This window comes from Anolis carolinensis, unplaced genomic scaffold (assembly GCF_035594765.1).
Source record: "Anolis carolinensis isolate JA03-04 unplaced genomic scaffold, rAnoCar3.1.pri scaffold_12, whole genome shotgun sequence".
NCBI classification, from domain to species: domain Eukaryota; kingdom Metazoa; phylum Chordata; class Lepidosauria; order Squamata; family Dactyloidae; genus Anolis; species Anolis carolinensis.
Genome location: NW_026943823.1, coordinates 15,714,215 through 15,726,845, shown reverse-complemented (window position 1 = coordinate 15,726,845; position 12,631 = coordinate 15,714,215). Strand labels below are relative to the sequence as shown.

The window sequence follows — 12,631 nt, the reverse complement described above, 5'->3', positions numbered from 1 at the left end:
TCCTTCCTTCCTTCCTTCCTTCCTTCCTTCCTTCCTTCCTTCCTTCCTTCCTTCCTTCCTTCCTTATTCTTGTCTTCCTTCCTTCTCTCCTTCCTTCCTTCCTTCCTTCCTTCCTTCCTTCTTTTATTCCTTCCTTCCTTCTTGTCTTCCTTCCTTCCTTCTTTTATTCCTTCCTTCCTTCTCTCCTTCCTTCTTTCTTTTATTCCTTCCTTCCTTATTCTTGTCTTCCTTCCTTCCTTCCTTCCTTCCTTCCTTCCTTCCTTCCTTCTCTCCTTCCATTCTTCCTTCCTTCCTTCCTAATAATAATAATAATAATAATAATAATAATAATAATAATAATAATAATTTTATTCTTATATCCCGCCCCATCTCCCCGGAGGGACTCGGGGCGGCTTACATGGGGCCATGCCCAGACACGACAGCACAAATCAGATAAAACATTAAATCGAGCAGTAAAACTTCAACATGATTAAAAACAGTCATAAAAGTCAATATACACAATAATATTAAAATCCCGATTTGGGTCAAAAGATCCAGGCCAAGGTGCAAAGCAATATCAAGTTATCAGGGAGGGATCCCGGATAATTATACAGCAGGTGTAATACTTAAAGTGCTGAATGAATCCTAAAAACAATCCAGAGGGTCTACTGCTTAATACTCCTTCCTTGAGGCAGGAAAGGGTTACAGACCCCCCCTTCCCTCCCTCCCTCCTTCCTTCTCCTCGTGCACGCGCCCACTCCCTCCCTCTCCCCCCCACCTCTCTCTCGGGGGCGCGCGCGGAGTCTCTGCCGGGGCGGGGTCTTCGGCGGCGGCTCCCTGCCTCCCTCTTTTTCCCCTCCCGCGACGAAGGAGGAGGAGGAGGAAGGAAGGAGGAAGGCTTTAAGCCCGGCATGATGGCTTCCACCCCCCTCCAGCCCCATCTCCAGCCCCATCGCCCAGGGTGAGTCTCCCCCTTTTTTTGCCGCGGGAAAGGGTGGGAAGCAAGGATGCGGGATGGAACCTGGATTCTTTCCTTTCTCTCTGTCTATCTATTAAGGGAAATGAATTGGATCCCATTTGGATTTGGAAAATTTGTGGAAAGGTGTGTGTGCGGGGGGGGGGGGGGGAGATGTCGGGTAGGGGGAGCAGCCGTTGCTATGGAGCGGCGTTGCTATGGAGACGGCGAGAAGGAGGATGAGGTTTCTTCCCTGGCTTCATTCCAAACCTAGGGTTATGATATTATTATATTATGAGAGAGAGAGAGAGATAAAAAAATGGGGGGGGGTCCTTTCTCCCCCCCCCCCTGTCTGTCTGTCTGGGCGCGTGCACGAGGCCCCCTCCCTCTTTCCCTCCCCCCTCCCCTTCTGTGTCTCTGTGTGTGTGTGTGTGTGTGTGTTAGTGAGTCCAGGGGCGCATGCGCAGTAGCCCCGCGCGCCCCCTCCTCACAGCTCCTTGCCTTACTCCCCTTTGAGCGTCCTTCGCCTGAGGAGACGGACAGAAGGAAAGGAAAGAGGAGGGGGCTTCTATTTGGGAGCCCCTCCTTCTCCTTGGCCAGAGATTTATTATGATGGAGACGAAGAAGGGCTGCCAAAAGATGGTGGTGCCTTACTTTAAAGCAGGCCTGGGCCTACTTGGGCCCTCTCCTCAAGGTGTTTTGGACTTCAACGCCCGCCATTCCTATGGCTGTAGAAGGTATTTATATGTCCTCTTGTCTCTCAAAAGCAGGCCTGGGCCAACTTGGGCCCTCCAGGTGTTTTGGACTTCAACTCCCAGAATTCCTAACAGCCTCAGGCCCCTTCCTTTCCCCCCTCACCCTAACTTGGGCCCTCCAGGTGTTTTGGACTTCAACTCCCAGCATTCCTAACAGCCTCAGGCCCCTTCCTTTCCCCCCCTCAGCCGCTTAAGCGGCTGAGGGGGGGAAAGGAAGGGGCCTGAGGCTGTTAGGAATGCTGGGAGTTGAAGTCCAAAACACCTGGAGGGCCCAAGTTGGTCCAAATTTGAATACTGGCAAAATTCAGATGATTGACTTTGTCATTTGGGAGTTGTAGTTGCTGGGATTTATAGTTCACCAACAATCAAACCGCATTCTGAACTCCACCAAACTTGAATTGAACCAAACTTAAACTCCCATGACCAAGAGGAAATACTGGAAGAGTTTGATGGGCATCGACCTTGAGTTTTGGAGTTGTAGTTCACCTATATCCAGAGAGCACTGTGGACTCCGAACAATGATGGATCTGGACCAAACTTGGCACCAATACTCAATACAGTATTATTTATTATTTATTTACAGCATTTATATTCCGCCCTTCTCACCCCGAAGGGGACTCAGTGCGAATCACATCTATATATATAAAAGGGTAATGAAATTTCGGCCTAGGACAAAACTACGCATCCCAGAAACACTAAACTTGGCAGCACAACCCCTCAGCCATGCCTCTAGGTTCATACAACAAAAAGAAAAGAAAAATAAAGTCCTAATTAGAGGGAGATGAATAATTGTTTTTATCCAATTACTGCCAGTTAGAAGGCTAAGCTCCGTCAGGGGAAAACCTTTACCCTGTACCTTAACTACCACCAATTCCTCAATACTATATTTCCCATACCACCATACTTCGCCACTAGCCAGGCACAGCTAGTTACACATATAGGCAAACATTCAATGCCTTTTAACATAGAACAAAGACAAGACAAACATAGGCTCCGAGCTGGCCTCGAACTCATGACCTCCTGGTCAGAGTGATTCATTGCAGCTGGTTGCAGCTGGTTGCAGCTGGCTTGCTCTCCAGCCTGTGCCACAGAGTCTCACTTATCCAAGCTAAACGGGCTGGCAGAAGCTTGGATAAGCGAATATCTTGGATAATTAGGAGGGATTAAGGAAAAGCCTATTAAACATCAAATTAGGTTATGATTTTACAAATTAAACATAAAAACATCATGTTTTACAACAAATTTGACAGAAAAAGCAGTTCAATATGCAGTAGTGTTATGTTGTAATTACTGTGTTTACGAATTTAGCACCAAAATATCACGATATATTGAAAACATTGACTACAAAAATGGCTTGGATAATCCAGAAACTTGGATAAGTGAGACTCTACTGTATGTCCAAATGTGAACACTGGTGGAGTTTGGGAAAAACAGACCTTGACATTTGGGAGTTGCAGTTGCTGGGATTTATAGTTCACCTACAATCAAAGAGCATCCTGAACTCCACCAGACTTGAACTGAACCAAACTTGGCACACAGAACCCCCATGACTAACAGAAAATTCTGGACAGATTTGGGTTCCTAAGACCATGTGTTTTCTGATGGTCTTTGGTGACCCCTGTGAAACCCCTCTCACAACCCTCCCCCAGGGGTCCCGACCCCCAGGTTGAGAAACGCTGCTTTAGCTGCTTCTATAGGAGAAGGTATTCTAATTGTAAGTATTTTCAAAGGTATTCCAATAAGAGAGCATCCTCTGTCCTTTCCAGGGCATGGGAAGGAGCCACAGGCAGAATCAGACCTACAGTCAAGGGCCAAATGAGAGAGTCATCCTTGACTTTTGGATGTTCTATTGTTATGCCCACCTCCTGAGGGCCCAAGGCTATTGGGAATTGTGGGAGTTGAAGTTCAACACACATGGAGGGCCAAAATTTGCCCATGCCTATTAAAAGCTGCTGTTTCCTGTGGCCCACCCAGCCCTTGGCTGCTAGCCAAAGGGGCCTTGCTTGGCATTTGCCCAGCTAAGAGATGGGTGACCCTTTAAGTCTATGGTCCCTAGGATTCTGTCATAATTTGATTCTGTGATTCTATGACTCTTTGATTCCAGGACCCAACTAGCTTAGAATAGATATCCGGTGCTAGGCATTCGGTAAGGATTAAACGTTAGAAAATAAACGTTAGATAAACTCCAGAAGACAGGAGCAGAATTCAAAACAATCTTAACCGATAGGAGAGATGATTGGACCAAACTAACACAATGAAGTTCAGCAGGGACAAATGCAAGATACTCCACTTAGGCAGAAAAAAAATGAAATGTAAAGATACAGAGTAAGGGACGGCTGGCTCAATAATAGTCCATGTGAAAAAGATCTTGAAGTCTTCGTGGACAGGAAAGTGAACATGAGCCAACAATGTTATGCAGCAGCTACAAAAGCCAATGGGATTTTGGCCTGTATAAATAGGAGTCTAGTGTCTAGATCTAGGGAAGTTGTGCTACCCCTCTATTCTGCCACACCTGGAATCACACCATGTCGAATTCTGGGCACCGCAATTGAAAGGAGATGTTGACAAGCTGGAATGTGCCCAGAGGAGGGCGATTCAAAGGATCAAGGGTCGGGAGAACAAGCCCTGTGAAGAGTGGCTTAAAGAGCTGGGCATGTTTAGCCTGCAGAAGAGAAGGCTGAGAGGAGACATGATGAGGGCCATGTATCAAGATGTGAGGAGAGGTCATAGGGAGGAGGGAGCAAGCTTGTTTTCTGCTGCCCAGAAGACTAGTACTTCAAACTACAAGAAAGGAGATCCCACCTGAACACGAGGAAGAACTTCCTAACTGTGTAAGAGAGCTGTGTAGCAGTGGAATTCTCTCTCTGCCCTGGAGTGTGGTGGAAGCTCTTCTTTGGAGGCTTTTAAACAAAGACTGGATGGCCATCTGTCAGGGGTGCTTTGAATGCAATTTTCCTGCTTCCTGGCAGAATGGGGTTGGAATGGATGGCCCACGAGGTCTCTTCCAACTCTATGATTCTACAGTGCCATCATTTGATTTTGGATTTGAGCCGTTGTTTGGTTTTGGATTTTAGGTATGGCTCCATCAGAAAAGGCATAAGGACATGGCTGAGATACAACTCCCATCATCCTCTGTTATTAACACACACACATACACACACACACACACACCCCAACCACATTGGTATTGTTGGGTATGTTTGCCAAGTTTGTTGCAGATCCATCGTCAGCAGGGTTCACAGTGCTCTTTGTTTGTGGGTGGACTACAACTCCCATCATCCTCTGTCATTAACACACACACACACACACACACCCCAACCATATCAATATTGTTGGGTATGTTTGTCAAGTTTGGTCCAGATCCATTGTCTGCAAGGGTCACAGTGCTTCTTGATTGTGGGTGGATTACAACTCCTATCCTCCAGGGTCAATGCCTCCCAAACCTCTACAGTATTTTCTGTTGGTCATGAGGGGTCTGTCTGCCAAGTTTGGTCCAGATCCATCGTCACGAGGAGTCGCAGACCCCTTCCACACAGCTGTATAAAATCCATATTGATCTGAATTATATGGCAGTGTGGATTAGATAATCCAGTTCAAAGCAAATATTGTGGATTAGCTGCCTTGATATTCTGGGTGATATGGCTGTATGGAAGGGCCCACAGTGCTCTCTGGAAGTGGGACCATCTTGGAAAATACATACAAATATATTTTTATTGTATTATATAAATAAATAGATACAGATATACATGAGTCTATAATTTTACGATGCTATGAATCTATGCATCTATAATTCAGTGGCACCATTGTATGATTCTGTGGCCATATGAGTCTGTGAAGTGATGCTGTGGCTCTGTGATCCTTGGATGCAAAGCTACCAGACAGACCCCAAAGGGAGAAGACCCACTACATTAGACCTCAGTGGCCATTACTTGTGTGTCCAGCCATGGCCCTAAGAGGGAGGCCTTTTGGACGGCTAGGTGGCCCCTGAGCATGTGCAGAAGAAGGCCACCATGGGCCACAGAGGTGGGAAAGCCGCAGGAACGTTCCAGTTATATAGGCTGGAAATTAGGGTGGTTCTTACATCTTCATAAAGGTTGAGAAATCATTGACTCATACTCATAGAGCTGGAAGAGACTCCAAGGACTATTCAGTTCAATGCCATTCTGCTAGGCAGGAAGGCACAATCAAAGCCCTCCCGACAGATGGCCATCCAACCAATGTCTAAAAACAAAGATCGAGACTCTGTTGGACTCCAAGGCAGCATATTCCTCTGTCAAATAGGGCACTGACCCTAATGTTTAGATCAGGCATGGGCAAACTTTGGCCCTCCAGGTGTTTTGGACTCCAACTCCCACAATTCCTAACAGCCTACTGGAGTTGAAGTCCAAAACACCTGGAGGGCTGAAGTTTGCCCATGCCTGGTTTAAATGGAGTCTCTTTTTCTGTCTCTTGAATCAGTGGCTCCATCAAACTTTTAATCTGGATTTTAAAGCCTCAGGGTCCAGAATACTTTGGAGAGCACCTTTAAAGTTTGGATGAAAGTCTAGAGCAGACTCACATCTGCCTGCTTTATGCATTGAATCAGCTTGTTGGGTTCCTCATATTGAGACTTCCCCAAAGGGTGAAAGCAAGAGGAGGCCCTCGGTTGCCCAGCGCTGTGGCTTTGCTTGTGGGTTTTGATTCTGCTTTGGCAAAGAGGCTGGAGGCTCTCCTTCTCCACTCAAGAGACCAGGGATTTACATTTTGGGTGAAACACCGTCTGCGTTCGAGATGAAAGTGTGTCAAGGTCCCGAAGTGGGAACTGAGGGCGTCATCTGTGGCTCCTTGTTCACTCTTTTGGGGTTGCCCAGCCTTGATACCTTAGGGGCCCTTTTTTGTCATGAGTCTGGGATCCAGTAGGACAAAAATAGAAGTTGATGTGATGCCTTTTTTTGCAATGCTTTTTTGCTTGTGAGGTGGAGTGAAAAAAGGGAGTGAATCCTACACTCCTGGTTTCCTTTGAGAACATTAATTCATTTTTATGGACTACGAAGAAAAGGAAATTTTCATTTTACAGCCTAGAGGGTCTCCATCCTAAAATGGATAGCATTTGTGTTCATCTTAGGAGAAAGATGTGTTCATACTACATCTCCCAGCAGCCCCTATGTTTTGATCAGGAAAGCTGGGAGATGCAATCCCAAATCTGGAGGCTCCCATGATTCCTGGCCCTGGCCTTGAGGATTATCGTAGTGATTCTTTGAATCGCAGGATGTATCTACATTGTGAAAGTAATGCAGTTTGATCTCACTTTAACTGCCATGGATCATAGAATCACAGAGTTGGAAGAGAAACATGGGCTTAGTCCAGCCCCCTTCTGTCTTCATGCAGGAAAAGCACAATCTAAGCATCCCAGACAGATGACCATCCAGCCTTTGTTTAAACGGCTCCAAAGAAGGAGCTTCCACCACTTTCCAGGGCAGAGGGTTCCATTCAATACTATGTTTCCCTGGGAGTTGTAGTCGCCAGCCAAAACCTTGTCGGTAAGAGCCTACAGCACTTGATCTTTGTTGGCAGTTTTCCATCCAAGTACTCATCAGGGCTGGCCCTGCTTAACGTCCAAGATCAGACTAGATTCATGGGGTTTGAGCCATTGCTGCTCTTTGGGGATCTTGATGAGTCTAGTTTTGGGGATCTACCTCTATTTCAATGACTTGGACTTGCAGTGTCCGTGTTATTTGTGGATCCTTCCCTTCATTCAAAGAACAATATCTCTTTCTCTCTTTGCCGAGGCTCCCTTTTCGCCCGGGTGTAAGGATAAATGGAGGGAAGCCACAGACAATAATATCACGCATGGCGCCTTGGAGCATGTTTCACTTATTTATTCCTTGAAATATTTATATCCTGCCCTATATCTGAGAATCTCAGGGCAGGGGCGGGGAGCATAGGAAAGCGGCCTTGTAACAGAGCCTATCCCTTGGTCCATCTCGGTTGGCACAACTGGCAGCAACCGTGGCTTTTTGTGGGTCTTTTGGAGCCAGATTCTGTTCCTCAGGACTGAACCTTCTGTGTGCAAAGCCATTGCTCTGCCACCCAAACTGCATCTCTTTCCTTTTTGAAATCCTTGGTTGCAAACAAGTGGGCCTTGCCTGGCACTTTGCTGGGCGAAGAGCAACATTCAAGGCCAGTGTGGGTGGCAGTTCGATGTGGGAGGTAGGCATGTGTTGAGTTCACCATAGGCCTCTTTCAAGGCTTGCTTTCTGTCTCTGGAAGGAAGCAGAAGCAAAATGAACACCACTGCATTTTATTTTTGGACTGCAGCTTCCAGAATCCGATGGAGTTATGGCTGTGCCTACTGGGAGATTCTGTGAGCTATAGGCCCCCAACAAAGCTATGGTGCCGTTCTCTAGGAAAGGACTTTGCTGCAAGTGTGAAGCAACCACAAAGGATGCTTTCCCCACTCCGTGGAGCTTTGCAGTTACTTTTCAAGAGCAATTCTATTGTAGCAATATGTTCAGAAGTATTGGAAACTCGGTCCCGTTCTTGGCCTCACGGGCCATATCCTTAGAAGGAGACTTTCCTGAGATCTTTGAAAACTATGGCTCATCTTGTGTTCAGATTAGAGAACTCTTGTCCCTGCAGCAGGGTCAGCCAAGGGCAAGGGCACCCCAGAGAACTGGCATGAAGCAATGGCTCAGCAGGTGACCAGTCCCTGTAGCTCTCCTTTCAGCCCAAACTTTCCCAACAGGCAGGTTGCACCATCCTCGTCTTCCCATTTGCAAAAGTAGAGTAAGGACAGGACTAGGACTCAATGGAGACAAGGGTTCAAATGACAGGAAAGGAGATTCCACCTCAACATTATTAGGAAGAACTTCCTGATTGTCCAACCGTGGAACTCTGCCATGGAGCCTTGCAGAAGCTCCTTCTTTGGAAGCTTTTAAACAGACCCTAGATGGTCATCTGTCAGAGCTGCCTTGATTGTGCCTTTTCTGCATTGGACTAGATGGCCCCTGGGGTCTCTTCCAACCTTATGATTCTATGATTCTTTGACACTTGCCTATCCTACAGGGCTGTTGTAAGGAAGGACTGTTCAAAATGGCACATGGGGCGTGCCAAGTGGAGTGCCACATCTCAATGGAACTCTAGCTTTTTGCTGGGTCACAGACAGGGACAAACATGTTAGGGAGTGTTGCTCATGTGCTGCCGAAGATTTTTTTTACTTACCTTCTGAAACAGGAGATTCCTTCTTTGTGGCTGGCCGTTGCCCTCTCAGAAGGCCTTGCTTGCATTCTTAGTGTTGGGTTTGGGCAGATTCAAAGATGTGGTAGCCAAGTCTGGTACAGAAGAAACAGAGGTTGCCCCTGTTTCCTGAACCCAAAAACCTTGCCCTGGATGGGTTTCTGAAGGCAAGCCCAGCAACATGCTCAGGAGGGAGATTTGGGCTGAGTTTCCCAAGGATTCTCTGCTCCGAAGCATGGTGGAAGCTCCTCCTTTGGAGGCTTTTAAGAAGAAGCTGGATGGCCATCTGTCAGGGGTGCTTTGAATGCGATTTTCCTGCTTCTTGGTAGGGCATGGGACTGGATGGCCCAGGAGGTCTCTTCCAACTCTAAGATTCTAAGATTCAGGCCCCACTTTTGATGCCCGACTCCTCTGAATATCTTGAAGCATTTTGGTCATGCTTTTGATGCCTTCAAGTCTCTCTGTTGATGTGTTGAATCTTGTAAATTAACTGAACACTTGAAGCTGTGCTTCTTCATGTGATAGGTCTCTTCTGAATGTGTAAACAGCTTTCCCTTGACTTCTGAATGAATTCTGAATGTGTGAAGCAACTTTCCCATGAACTACTGCTAAGGCCAATGCCATCATGATCTTGATAAAGGGACCCAAAGCAGAAGAGCTGGGAGTTTTTGGATGCCCATTTTGCTGTGGAAGCCTTAGATAACTGCCTATGGATGGCCTCTTGCCTCCACATGAGCAGTGCTGGCATAGAGCTTTGCATGGGATGCATTTAATCCATTTAGACTCTTTCACATATTGCAGGCCTTGGCATAATGTCCAACGGCAGATGAATGAGTTTGCCTCCCTGCTCTGTATTTCGTCACAGCTGGGGAATGTACGACTGACCCACGCATTATAGTCAGGGTTATTCGTTCTCTCTTTCTCCAGAGAACGGTCCGGTCACAGCAATGATGCAGCTAGAAGGCTGGGAACTGAAAAGGGGCACCCCAAAATAGACCTCAACTGATCTTTAGGGCCATTCCAGTCTGAAAAGCCTTGTGTTTGACCACAACCCAACTGGACCCATCCCAGGAAATGTTGCCAGATGGGAATGGCCATCCCAAGGCTGGTGGGCAGGCCAATGCCAATCCAATGCCAATGTCAATTTAGTGGCAGTGGCAGTGGCAGTGTCAATACCAATCCTGATGCTAATTCAATGTCAAGCCACTTCCAGTGCCAATTCAATGCCAATGCCAATTTAATGCCAATCCAATTCCAATGCCAATCAAATGCCAATGCCAATCCAATGTTGTTGGCGTTTGGATGTCGACAGAAGCAGGGCATATTAGCTGAGGAAGTTGCAGAGCAAGGCATTGGCTGAAAGAGAGTTTGGGATCCCCACCAAGCCCCCTCCCTATTTAAGTGCCTGCTTTCTAGTAGGTTTCTGTCCTGAATTCACTCTCTACTTTGATGCCAAGGTAAAACACCTTCTTCCTTTCACAGGAACCCAGGGAGGCCCACTGACCTTCAGGGAGCCTTTATTTGGGATCATGGTCCTGTCCTGTCCCCCTCCTTGAGCATATGGCAAAAGCTAGCTATCCCCTCCCCAGGCGGACCACCATAAACCACATGCACACACATGTACTGCTTACCATTAATCCTTTTTTGCTTTAGAAATGGATTTCCTCCTCTTAACCGAATATGGAATGGGGAAGGAAATCACCAATGGCCATGCGAAGAGGCAGAGTTTAACTCTGAAGCATACACGACATGAAAAATACCAAGCAGAATGGAACAAAGATGGACTCTAGGGGCTTTGGGGACTTCCAACTCCCACAATTTGTGGACTTCAACTCCCACAATTCCTAACAGCCAGCAGGAAGTTGAAGTCCAAAACACCTGGAGGGCCGAAGTTTGTCCATGGCTGCCCTGGACCCTCCAACTTTAATATATATATATATATTTGGGTGATTTTAATGGCAAAACTGGCCATAAATGGGTGTTTGATTATCCCACCTCTCAAAGCCCCCAGTTTCGCACTTTTCTACATTCTCTCCAAAATGTGTTCACGCTGTTACTCGTCCCGCTCCCCAAATGGCACAAACGGTGATGTTTGCCAGCATTTTCAAGGGTGGGACTGGATGGCCCTTGGAGTCTCTTCCAACTCTAGGATTCTATCATTCTATGACAGGCTGGATGGCCATCTGTCAAGAGGGCTTTGACTGTGCCTTCCTTTATGGCAGATGTGGGTTGGACTGGATGGTCCTTGGGCTCTCTTCAAACTCTATGAGACTGATGATGATGATGATGATGATGATGATGGATGGCCGGCCCTTGGAGTCAACTCTATTATATTACTACTACTACTACTAATACTAATACCATAATAGTAAAAATAGATAATGATGTCATAGTATTTCTGTCTTTCTGCCTGACAGAAGGGGGTTGGACTGGATGGCCCCTGGAGTTTCTTCCAACTCTTCCAATTCTATTATTCTTATGGTGATGCCTTCCTCTCCAATGGGTGAGAGGTCACTCGAGGTCAAGCCGTGCTCACAGCTCCTGAGCATGTACAGAAGGCCCTTTGTTGGACTTCTAAGGGGAGTGGGCCTCAACCATCCAGGACGCCTTTCTCTGCTGTTCTGGAGGGTCCAAGGATGCAAAGCGTTACAGCCGATCTGCAGGCAGCTTGTGGCTAAGCGGAGGAGTCTGGCGCAGGGAGCCAGGGCCAGCGCTCGCTGGCTGCATGCAAAGTGCCTCCTGCATCCATGCCTCTTGCCTGCTGCCTGCCTTTGGCCGACCGTCTGTCTGTCTGTCTGTCTGCCCATTACCCAGAGGCTGACATCATGCTGGAGGAGTGGCTGCTGCAGGAATCCTCATCTTGGAAGAGGGTTCTTCATAGTACAAGCAGCACACACTCCCATAAGTGCACTCTCCTGAATATGCTGCTTATACTTGAAGGCCTCTGCTTCCCTAGGAGGGAAATAAGGGAAGCCAGCTGTTTGGGTCCTGTAAGCCGGCTGTAAGCTGAATGATCTGCCCTCTCAGTCCCCTTTGCTCTTTTCCTGCTCTTCCTTCTGAGCCTGGCTGCCCCAACTCCTCCCCTGGCAAGGCCTTCGGGGCTTCCCTCTTTCCCTCCTGCCATGTTTTGAGGGAGTTTACGCCCCCCCCCCCCTTCCTCAGTCCAGAGGTTCTTCTCTGTTCTCTCAGCCCTCCCTGCCTGGGAAGGACAGTGCAGTGCTGAAGGGACAGCTACCACCTGGTTGCCACTCTGTAAAAAAGTGAGGTAGCTCTGTTCTGGGTAAACAGAAGGAAATGCTAGCAAAACATTAGGAAGAGCAATCCTTCCCTGGTGTGAGGGATTCTCAGAACGCGGTGGACTTTCTCTCCTCCCTGAGGGATTTTTGTATTGAGGTTGGATGGTGCCTCTCAAGGGTGTCTTTGCCGTAGTTTCCTCTCCTGACGGAAAGTCAGATTGGAAGACCCAACTTGGATCCCTTCCTGTTCAATCAACACATGAGGCTGGATGGCCATCTTTGAGGGTCCTCTTTGGGGGTCTCTTCCAATTCTAGGACTATGTTTCTGCGACCTGTTGGAGTGACCCAAGGGGCTTCTGAGATGTGACTGACTGGTTTTCTTTCTCATGCATTGAGAAACGGCTTGCAAGGGGAAGGCCACATAACTGTTCTCTCTGTTGCAGCCTCCCATCCAAGTACTATCCAGCTTAGCCTCTGAATCAGACAGGATC

At 47.5% G+C, this 12,631-nt stretch overlaps 1 protein-coding gene across 4 annotated transcripts in view; it reads left to right on the top strand.

The window, feature by feature from the left end:
- Positions 1-777: 777 nt before the first annotated feature.
- The window catches only part of nlgn3 (neuroligin 3), a 39,301-nt gene continuing 27,447 nt past the window's right edge, over positions 778-12,631 (top strand). For 2 of the 4 annotated variants that reach the window (XM_008121757.3, XM_008121756.3), the window contains exon 1: positions 778-940. The gene's annotated coding sequence lies outside the window, so the exon portion shown is untranslated. Of the gene's footprint in view, positions 941-1,470; positions 1,672-12,631 lie in introns of those variants that run through there. The other 2 variants (XM_008121758.3, XM_062963647.1) reach the window with 2 other exon arrangements.